General features: G+C 44.9%; 1 pseudogene; it reads left to right on the plus strand.

Moving 5' to 3' along the window:
- Positions 1 to 8,647: 8,647 nt before the first annotated feature.
- LOC111541567 lies at positions 8,648 to 9,984 on the plus strand (annotated as a pseudogene).
- The last annotated feature ends 1,644 nt before the right edge of the window (positions 9,985 to 11,628 follow it).

Consider the following 11,628-nt stretch of genomic DNA (forward strand, 5'->3'; position numbering starts at 1 on the left):
CCTGGGCGACAGAGTGAGACTCCATCCAAAAAAAAAAAAAAAAAAAAAAAATGTAGATAGGCACACAGATCTTGAAGTCATCAGACACGTTTCTCGTCCCAACTGTTTCCTTGTTATTCACTTATCTCTTCAGTCATTAGTTTCACCACCTGAAAAATGAGTGGGTAGTATCCTTGATAATAAACATTATTCGTTAAATATTTAATAAGTGCTAGGCCCTTTACTAAGGACTTCACATACATCATCTAATTGATGCTAACAATAACTTTTTAAGGTATTATTTCTATTTTACAAGTGTGAAACTGAGGCACAGAGAAGTTAAGTAACTTTCCAAAGGCCACTCAGTAAGCAAGTGACTAAGCCGGCATTCGAATACAGATTGATTCAAGTCCACAGGCCACACCTGCCTGTAGCCCCAATGCCCCCCACTGTGAGATACCACCTCTGGGATCCCTTTCAGATGAACTTCTCCAAGGTGCTATGATTCTTTTAGAGTACTGTTATTTGCAAAAAAGAGAAAATACCTTAAGTGACAGGAGAACAATGGTTCCATGGATAGAAATACAAAACAGAGAGGGATAACAGGGGAAAAAATGCATTCTGGTTTGCACCTAGTGAATTTCCTAGTGCTGGCAGAGATGTCCAGCAGGCACTTGGAAACTTCAACTAGAACAAGGGACAAAAGTCGGAGCTGAAGATAAAGAACTAAATCCCTTGCAAGAAGGTAATGACTGAAATTAAGCAACTGAAAGAGAATGCCAAGGGAGAAGCCCTGAAAAGAGGAAGGGTCCATCCTTGGGATCAACTGCCCGAGGATGCAGGAGCCAGAGAAGGACATATAGGGGCTGAGTAGGAGAACCTCAAGGATGGTGCTTCTGAAGCTAAGTTAAGAAGAATCTGCAGAGGGGATGGCCCACAATGCCAAGTGGCACGCTCTCTGAAGTCAAGGAGATCAAGACCAAGTAAAAAGCCACTGGGATGGACCATTTGGAGTCACTAGCAGTTCTCATTGAGCAGGTATGTTGTGCTGGGGATGAAAGCCTGAATGCAATGGGTTAAGAAGTGGGACTGGGAAGAACTGATCTGAAGGCAGAAGGTGTCTGTAAACTGGGTCCCAGAGTGTTAAACCTGCCCAGGATCACAAGGTTAGTTAGTGACAGAGGCAGGACCATTATTTGGATATGCTAATCTTTTTTCTTTCATACCACACTCCTTGTAGATATACAAAATTTTCTTTCAGGTTTCTTTCAAATAATAGATCCATTTGGCTTTGTGTGATATATAGAGGAAAGGATGACTGTCCTACGTATGTCTGACTTGGTGAAATTAATATTACCCTTGGACATATGATGCTTAATAATCTCACCAAAACAACCTCAACAGGTTGTTTCACTGTCACCTGCCTCAGGCCTGAAAAACCACAGTAAGAAGCTTTTTCAGTGCAAGATTTAATCAATGCAAAAATCAATCAAGATTAAACCAAAGAAAAATCAATGCAAGACTAGCTGGATGATTAGATCCATGCAATCCCTGGATCTCCTGAATACCAAGAACTCTCTACTGACCTTCAGCTGCACACCCACAGGAATGGTGACACTCTGGGCTTGATCATCACCTGAAGCTTCCCCTCATGAGCCCCTGACCCCCCATCTCATCTCATCCCTCCATATCTGCTCTTTTACCTCACAGATACCACAAGCCCCTGATCCTCTGTCTTCTCCTAATCATCAGCCTGCTTCAGGCTGAACTTCATTGTTGATCACAAGTCCTCTTCTCTCACAGACTCTTCAGCTCCCTCACACCACAGTCCTACTACTGCCCCTGCCCAGCAAAACATACAGGCTGGCCAGCAGCATCATAACCAGCCTTGTCTGCTCTCTTCACCCTGGCTGCTAAGGCCAACACAGCATCCTGGATCTCCGGCATCAATCTGCCCACTAGTCCTTTGATTCGTCCAGCGTGAACTTCCTCACCTTGCCAAGCCTCAGCTCAGTCTTCACGTGACCTCTCTCTCCTTCTCTTGCATCACACCTGGCCTCCTAATGGACCAAGAGACACCAAGGTGATCAGAAAGGAACCCTTTACCTTCCTGCCCCCTTCACTGTAAGTACATTTACATTCACACTCATCCTTTTTTCCTTTTCCCTAGCTGCTGCAACTCAGATCTTCCTCTTCTTGTTCAGAGTTAACCATTGCCCTGAGCCACATTCATTTCTTTCCAGGTGCTACACCCCCAGCCTCTTCGTCCCTCTGGGATACTTGCCCCCAAAGTTTATAATTATGGGAGCACTTTTCCAGGCCTGAAACACCCACTGCTTGGCCAGGTGCTCCTCTAGCTTCTAGCAAATCCCCTTCACCCCCTTCTCACCCAAACTTTCAAAACTGTAGCCTACCCTCTTTCTTCTTCCTCATTGCCCATTCCTCAGCTGCTACAGCCTGGCTTCTGCCTTCCTTCCTCAGCTGAAACCAGTCTCCCAGGCTCACATATGCTAGCTAACGGGCACTTCCCCTCCTTCCCTCACCAACCCCTCTGCTTTGTCTACGTTGTTAATGACTCTCTCATACTCAAAACTCCCCTGGCTTCTGTGACCCTACACTTTCACAATTCTCCTCCTCTTTCATTCATTCATTCATTCAAAAAAAATCACTTATTGGCACTTTACGTGCCAGGGATTACAGGGATCTAGGGGTGAGGAAAGCAGACACAACACCCGTCCTTGTAGAGCACACTGTCTAGTGAGAGAGTCAACAGTAAACAGGCCAGGAAACAGGCAGTCAATTCTTGTTATTCAGCCTAGTTATGGTCTAGTCTATAAAGTCTCTGCAGACAATGAATTAATGAACACTGAATCACCGCTCCTGGGAAGAGTACGGTCCCTTCCAGCTTCTGGTCACAATATTTCATAAACCAAACATACACGATCTTGTTTTATATATGTTTATTTTACAGACACCTTATTTAATGCGTATTTATGAGTAATTAATTATATGCAGTATTTTTAATAATAAAACACTAGCTGAGAAGAGTTTAACATTTTCCTGATCCTGAGTAACAAGATTTCTCCCAGGTCAGAGTCTCTCTGTTCATTATAATCATTTCCTGAGCTGCTTTCGCATCTTGCCCTAGCATTCACGACCAGTGGCCTTAGATTGATGCTTTTATTAATTTGCTGGATTTATTCTCTCTCTCTCTCTCTCTCTTTCATTTTCTCTCTCTCACTCTCTCTCTCTCACACACACATGCACGCACACATGCACGCACACATACATGCCCCAAAGCACAAAATACACACACATTTAGCATTTTTCAACTCGTGTCATCGGAGCTTGTGTCTCATCTCATTATCATCTTACAAATCATCTTGACACATTTATTTCTGCTTCTCCAACTTTAATTTCTAGGATGCTGATATGGTTTGGCTGTGTCCCCACCCAAATCTCAACTTGAATTGTATCTCCCAGAATTCCCACATGTTGTGGGAGAGACACAGGGGGAAGTAATTAAATCATGGGGGCTGGTCTTTCCCGTGCTATTCTCGTGATAGTGAATAAGTCTCATGAGATCTGATGGGTTTATCAGGGCCTTCTGCTTTGCTCCTCTCTCATTTTTCTCTTGCCGCCACAATGTAAGAAGTGCCTTCCTCCTCCCGCCATGATCCCAAAGCCTCTCCAGCCATGTGGAATTGTAAGTCCAATTATTCTTTTTGTTCCCAGTTTCTGGTATGTCTTTATCAGCAGCATGAAAAGGGATTAATACAGATGCTGTGTTTAAAATTCAACTTGACACAACATATTTTCGTGAGAATCAAGATGGAATTGCATTAGCCAGAGGTGAATGTGAAGATTACTGTGGATTCAACGAGGGGCAGAAGTATAGAAATGAGAGTGACTCCAGAGTCAGACTGGGAAAAGATTATGACTACCATTCACTAACTGAGGCCTCACTTACCTTCTTGGAGCCTCAATTTGCTCATCCACAAAGCGGAAGTAAAGTATCTCAAAAGAATGCTGTGAAGATTAGATGTATATTGCATGCAGGTTCCCTGGCACACAGTTAGGGCTCAATTAATGCCACTTTCTCCCCCTTCAGACTTATTCAGTTCTCAGGATGATCTCTGTGCCACCTGCCTAGAGCAATCTTTTGGGCCCACTGGAGTAGGAGCTGGTATTAAGAGCACCTTTCGGTACTGCAGAGAAGGAAATTCTCATGGCTTAAACACGGAGTGAGAGAGCTCAAAGAGGAGGCAGGAATCTTGGGAAAAGAAGAAAGGGGTGGTGAGACAAGAGGCAGTTTCTAGCATCATGGGGAGGGGAAGAGGAGATCATAACAAGGTACTGTGTGTGATGGGGAAGAAAGAACTGGAAGGAAAAGAAGGGAGCAGGCGGAGTGAGGCAACCAACCAAAGCAGGGGAAGCAAATGACTGTCACCACATGGGCCACCGTCTCTCCACGGTGGGAGAAGCCAAGCACCTCCTCAGACTCAGCTCACAGGAAGGTGACACTGCAGGAGAAGGCTCTGGGCGGTCCTCATCAGGGTGCAGGGCCCTCAGCCAAGAAGAAGGAGCCGCTATGAAGTCTATTCCTATGGCTAGGTTGCTGAACCCCGAGTGTGGAGACATATGGGGCAAAAGAGAGCGTCAAACGAAATAGGGAACCCAACTATCAGGCCTGGCTGTCATGTGGGTCTAAACTCCAACTGCTTTTAATATAAGGACCCATATTTAAGCAAAAAATGGACATACCTCCTTCATGATAGTACTTACACTTACAGCCACACGGCGCTCAAAAACGGCTTAGTGCAAATGGAGATATTTGAGGGCTTCTCTCAATTATGTCACCACTCCACAGGGATCCACAGCCCCAGGATCCAGAGCACCTCCATGAGAGAGAATGAAAACCCCAACATTTATCAAAGGGCTCTCTTTTCCAGGTTTATAGAGGGAGAATTGGGGTCCTCGTGTCGATTCTTCCAAGGGAAAGGACCACCTTCTCCCTCTCCCTCTGCGCTCCAGAGCAGCAGAATCTGACCCTTATAATTACATTCTTGCCGCACTTGGATTTCTTCCCGTTTATTCCCCACCCCCATTCCCCCCTTTGCCAAATTCCTCTTCCTGATGAGTCAGGGATTAAAAATGCTTGGCATCCTTGCTGAATAAATAGTATTTGTCCACAGTGACACTGGTCAGTGGCAAACTGCCTTTGTTCTGTGATGAGGAGCATGAGCACACAACTTGTAAGTTGTCTATCCAGGACTCTGGTCCTATATGGGCATCAAACTCATGCCCTTGGCCTTGTTTAAGTCCTGTTGCAACTAGCTAGGCTGGCTTGCACAGAGGGAAGGAGTGAAGATAGAGGGAGAGAGGGAGAGAAGGAGGTGGGGGGAGACAAACATGTGCTGGTTTTATGAAAATCTTCTCCCATTTAATCATACCTGTGATGTAGATAGAATCAGTTCCATTTTACAGATCCAGAGAAATTCAGTCAGTTGCCAGATTTGCAAGGGTTAGAAAAACTAGAATGTGAACTCTCCTATTCTGAGTGGGAGCCTGTCATTCTTTGAGCCACATCAAGCCACTGATGGAAGTGAGCAGGCAGTTGACTAAAATTGATTGCCTTTCTGCCAGCCTCTAGGCCTTAGGAAATGGCCTGCCTCAGATAGAATGGAAGTTGCAGTGGACATCAGACAGCACTTTCCTCTTTCCCCTCGGCCTCTGGTGTCAGGCTGCCCCAGAGGGAGATCTGTTGTGTTTTCAGCAGCTCTGGAGAAGACATTTCTCCTGGAGTGGTGGACACAGCAGTGTCCTGTTATTCCCCTGCAAGTCCCACTGGGGTGTGGCAGCCATGGCAGGAATTGCTTACTTCACTTAGCAGGCCCTGACCATCACAGGTGCTCACATTAGCTCAGGAAACTCTGCCATATGAGCTTCTTATGTCTCCTGCCTTTCACAGCTTCAGGCACCTCTTCAAATGCTTTTTAATTCAGCTGGCGTGGTGGTTCACAACTGTAATCCCAGCACTTTGGGAGGCTGAGGTGGGCAGATCGCTTGAGCCCAGGAGTTTGAGACCAGCCTGGGCAACATGGTGAAACTCTGTCTCTACAAAAAAATACAAAAATTAGCCGGGCATGGTGGTGTATGCCTGTGGTCCAAGACACTCAGGAGGCTGAGGTGGGAGGATCACCTGAGCCCAGGAGGTCGAGGCTGCAGTGAGCCATGAGGGTGCCACTACACTCCAGTCTGAGCAACAGAGTGAGACCCCATTTCAAAAATAAATAAAATAAACAAACAAATTCAGACTCTCACGAGCCATTCATTCCCAAAGATTCCATCTGTGCTTAAGCCCAGTACTTTACAGACAGGATGAAGGCTCAGAGAAGCAAAGAGACTTCCTGAAGGTCACATGGCAAGTGAACAACAGAACTAGGGCCAGAATCAAGGTCCCTGACTATTCTTCCATCACTCAGCAGACATTCATTGAGTGCCTAGAATCTGCTAGGCACCACTCCGGGTGCCGGGTGTCCATTGCTGTCCTTAGAAGCAAGCTGCGCTGCTCCGCTGGGGCTTCCCTGCTCCCCTCTCCTGGATGCTTTTCATTCCCAGCCCCAGAGTCTAACCCCGAGACCTCCAGGGCCACTCACCACAGCATTGCTGAAGACTTAGAAGAGGTGCTTTTGTATGCAGCCCTTTCCTCCAAGACCCTGGAATGCACGTTCGCAGGACTTGCTGATTTATGGCCATGTTGCCTTTCAAAGAATTCCCTGGCCTGCGTTAAGTCAACAGATTTGAGAAAAGGCTCCTTAAAAGTTCTCTCACAGGAGCCAGTTGTTCCTTGTGTTCGCAGGATGCTTTCGTTAACCCTGGGCCCTGCTCAGGCCAGTAACAGCACACCCTGGGCCTACGACTGCTCAGGATCTGTGTGTAAGACATGCAAACTCTGTCATATAAACGTATTTAGTGCCATATCCAACCCTGCCCCTCCCTTGAATAGCCCTAAGCCTCTATTCTGTCGTTTATCATTCTTTGTTTTTACTGCCTTAATCGTTTTTGTGATCATATTAGCCTGTTTTCTATTTTTATCCTCTTGTCATTCTGCCCATCAACTGAGAGCAGTGCCACATCGTGTTTGGACGTGCTGACCTTTCTGAAAACAATTCATTTATTCATTGATTCATTCATTCATCCACTCATCCATTCAACAATCCTGGCCCTGTCCTGGGAACTAAGGATGCAGCAATAGAGAAATAAAGATGGCTGCTGCCTGCCAGGTGCACTGCCCAGATCCTTGCTCAGGGCCACTCTGCTCATTCCCCAGCTGCCAGGATTGTTACTGGCTGATGACCCACACTGAGTCCTCCCTGTGAATTGTCCTTGGCCAAAGGGAGCTGTGTCCCCTTCCTGGAGACACTCTGCATCCAATGACTGGCTGATTTGGGGCCCACCTCCTTTGTCTCAATTCAGGACATCCCTGAAGCACTTCCCCAGCTTCAGGGCTCCCCTGGGAATCAGTGGAGACCTCTGTTGCAACTGAATCACAATCCAAGTCCACTCTCTGCCCAGTCTTGCCTCCTTCACACCCTATGGCTGCTGTGCCTGAGAGCATCCCCCGCCATAACTCTCCTTGAACACAAATCTCCAGCTCAGAGTTCTGTTCCCAGGGAGATCATCCTATGACACCTGCTATCATGAAGTTTGTATTCTAGGAGTGACAGAAAATAAACAAACACAGTTATGTGAAAAGTGGCATTGCTGTGGGAAGACATAGAGTGGGGTCAGGGGCTCAGGGATACAGAATGGGAAGAAGATTAATTCTTCATACTCAATAGAATGATTGGAATAGGCATCTCTGAGAATGTGACATTTGAGCAAAGACTTGAAATTAGCAAGTTGAATGTCCAAAAGCCTCTGAATCCAAAATTGAGCCTGGATCAGTCAGAATTTCCCAGAGAAACAGAACCAATAGGATGTGAATGTGTCTATGTGTGTGTGTACATATATGTGAATATACACATGCATATACACTAGGATCTGTTTCAAGGAATTGGCTAACGGCATTGTGGAGCCTGGCAAGTCTGAAGTCTGCAGGGAAGGCCAGCAGCTGGAATAGGTAGGAGTTGATGCTTTAGTCTTAGGGCAGAATTTCTTCTTCTCTGGGAAACCTCAATTTTTGCTCTTAAGGTCTTCAATGGATGAGGTGAGGCCCAATCACATTATGAAAGATAATCAGATTTACTTATAGTCTACTATTTGCGAATGTTCATCGCATCCCCAAATACCGCCACAGCAGCACCTAGGTTAGTATTTGATTAGGCACTGGGTGCTATTGCCTAGCCACGCTGACACAGGAACCTGACAATCACAGCTACTCTGTCTCACACATATGCATCCCAACACCTTTCCCTGCTTTACTTTTCTCCTTAACACCCATCAAGAGTTGACATTCTGTGTATTTTACCCTCCCCAGTGTCTCACACCAAGCCCACTTCATTCATTTATGTAGTACCTGTTTATTATCTTGAAAACATATAAGTTGGTAGCCTTCCAGTATGAGTATCCCTAAGAGAAAATACACATAAAAAAATAAGAACTTAGAAATAATAGTTGGGGTGGAGGAACTTCTGGCAGTGGCAGCTGAAGTGGCCAAGACAAGATGGGTCAAAGTCAGGGTAGTGGTCGTGGTCATGGTCCTGGATGTGGCAAGAAGGATGACAAGGACAAGAAAAATAAGTACTAACCTCCTGTACCAACTAGAGTGGGGGAAAAAGAAGAAAAAAACAAAGGGACAAGATGCTGCCAGTAAACTACCACTGGTGACACTTCATACTCAGTGTCGGTTAAAATTACTGAAGTTAGAGAGAATTAGACTATCTTCTCATGGAGGAAGAATTCATTAGAAATCAGGAACAAACAAAACCATTAGAAGAAAAGCAAGAAGAGGAAAGATCAAAAGTGGATGATCTGAGAGGGACCCTGATGTCAGTAGGAACCTTGGAAGAGATAATCGATGACAATCATGCCATCGTGTCTACATCTGTGGGCTCAGAACACTATGTCAGCGTTCTTTCATTTGTAAACAATTATCTGCTGGAACCTGGCTGCTCGGCTCTGCTCAGACACAAGGTACACACCGTGATAGGGGTGCTGATGGATGAAATGGATCCCCTGGTCACAATGATGAAGATGGAGAAGGCCCCCCAGGAGACCTATTTCAATACTGGGGTGTTGGACAACCAAATTCAGGAAATTAAGGAATCTATGGAGCTTCCTCTCATTCATCCCGAATATTATGAAAAGATGGGTATAAAGCCTCCTAAAGGGGTCATTGTCTGTGGTCCACCTGGCACAAGTAAAACCTTCTTAGCCAAAGCAGTAGCAAACCAAACCTCAGCCTCTTTCTTGAGAGTGGTTGGCTCTGAACTTATTCAGAGGTGATGGGCCCAAACTCGTACGGGAATTGTTTCAAGTTGCTGAAGAACATGCACCATCCATCGTTTTTGGGACCATCCAATGTCCCAGTTGAGGCCAGTGGGACAAAAAGATGTGACTCCAACTCTGGTGGTGAGACAGAAATTCAGCAAACAATGTTGGAACTGGAACTGTTGAACCAGTTGGGTAGATTTGATTCTAGGGAAGATGTGAAAGTTATCATGGCCACAAAACAAATAGAAACTTTGGATCCAGGACTTATCAAACCAGGCCGCATTGACAAGAAGATCGAGTTCCACCTGCCTGATGAAAAGACTAAGAAGCACATCTTTCAGATTCACACAAGCAGGATGACACTGGCCAATGACATAACCCTGGACGACTTGATCATGGCTAAAGATGACCTCTCTGGTGCTGACGTCAAGACAATCCGTACAGAAACTGGTCTGATGGCCATAAGAGAACATAGAATGAAAATAACAAATGAAGACTTCAAAAAATCTAAAGAAAATTGTTCTTTATAAGAAACAGGAAGGCATCCCTGAGGGACTCTATCTCTAGTGAACCACCGCTGCCATCAGAAGATGGTTGGGAGCTTTCTCAATCCCTGAAAGGGATGAGGTTGGGGGAGTTGCCCAGAGGAATCCCTGTTCCCATTGATTTTTATTAGCAAAACATCCTGTGTATATTTTGGAGTACAATGTGTAAGTGCCCAATGGGTAGCCTTTGTCTGTTGGTCACTGTGCAACACTCTGCTTCCAAATATAGCATGCTGTGTCACCAAAAAAAAAAAAAAAAAAAGATGGTTGATGCTAAACAAGAGGTGGTCTCAGGTGGGTAACATGAAAGTGCTGGTTAATATCCCAAGTTAATGGGTTCAGAGATTTCAAAGGAGGACGAAACTTTGACTTGAGAAGGATTTTTTTTTACCTTTCTGAGGTTTCATCTGAGACAGCAATCCACTTGGGCACAAAATGAATTTATAAGAGCAGCAAACAGAACCAAACCTGAAAGCATCACCAGTCTCTGTGCTGGGTCTGTTTGAGCACCTTGATGCCAATTCTCTAAGCCTGAGTGGGAGGCAGGCTTACCTAGAGTTTCTTTACTTTTTAAGTATGTGCAATCTGATGACCCCTTCTCTCTCATCAGGTTCAGCTTTGTCTGACCAGTACTTAAGGCAAATGTTGGCCTCACAAACTTTTCCAAACACCAAGCATTTAATAAGAGTATCAACTCTGACTCATGCAAAAGTGGGTGACTTATAGAAATAATGGGGACAGAAACAAAGGTGTTGTTGTCAGCTAATCATCCCTTTTCCTGGAAAATTTAAATATTTTCCATAAAGTTATTATACAGTTATTCACTTTAAAGCTATTCTCAAATGTCCATAGAGGCTCAGTCATGAACGAATATTCATTGAGGCTTCACACTGTTTGGGCATGTCAGGAAACATCCATGTAATAAATAAACATGAGCACATATCTATGAAAACTTGGCTAGTTACTCAAGGCAATGTTGTCCAAGCATAACCTGGAAATTTGTCCCATGAGGGTTCAGAAGCAGGAGAGAAAATGTCACTATTAATTGATGTGCATAGAAAAGGCTTCATGATGGAAGGAGAATAGAACTCAGGCAGAGAAGAGGAAAGAAGGACCTCTAGGTAGGAAGGCACCCAGAGCAAAGGCACCCAGGTGGGAATGCGTGTGCATATTAGGATGCAGAATTCTCTCTGTTATACCTAAGGGTCAAGGAGGTGGGAGCAATGTAAGAGCTGAAGAATGTTTCAGATGTAGAATTAGCATATACAAAGGAATAAGATTATTTTTCTGATTTATAAAAGTATTTCTGTAAGTTCTTCTAAAATTAAGCAACATGTAGTTTAAGATCTAACAAATCATTCTTTTTAAGAAGAACAAAATTATATGAGAAAAGAATCCTCTCCCCCCATTGTATGAGCTGTTAATTCTCCATTGTTCTCTATGTGTTGGTTATGTATCTATTTTCTCTTGGATCCAAGCCTACCTTTCTATACTCTGCTCTTGGATATGGTAAGCCATCTGGGGCATTCTCCCTTAGATGCTGCCAGCAGGAGCCTTAGAGAGTGACTGGAGGGTGGGAGGAAGGAAAGGGACCCTCCTTCCTGGTTTTTGCACTTTCTGGAGGTGTCTCTCCAGCAGCAGTATTGCTCCAGCAGCATAGTTGGTG

The sequence above is a fragment of the Piliocolobus tephrosceles genome, chromosome 4 (genome assembly GCF_002776525.5).
Source record: "Piliocolobus tephrosceles isolate RC106 chromosome 4, ASM277652v3, whole genome shotgun sequence".
NCBI classification, from domain to species: Eukaryota; Metazoa; Chordata; class Mammalia; order Primates; family Cercopithecidae; genus Piliocolobus; species Piliocolobus tephrosceles.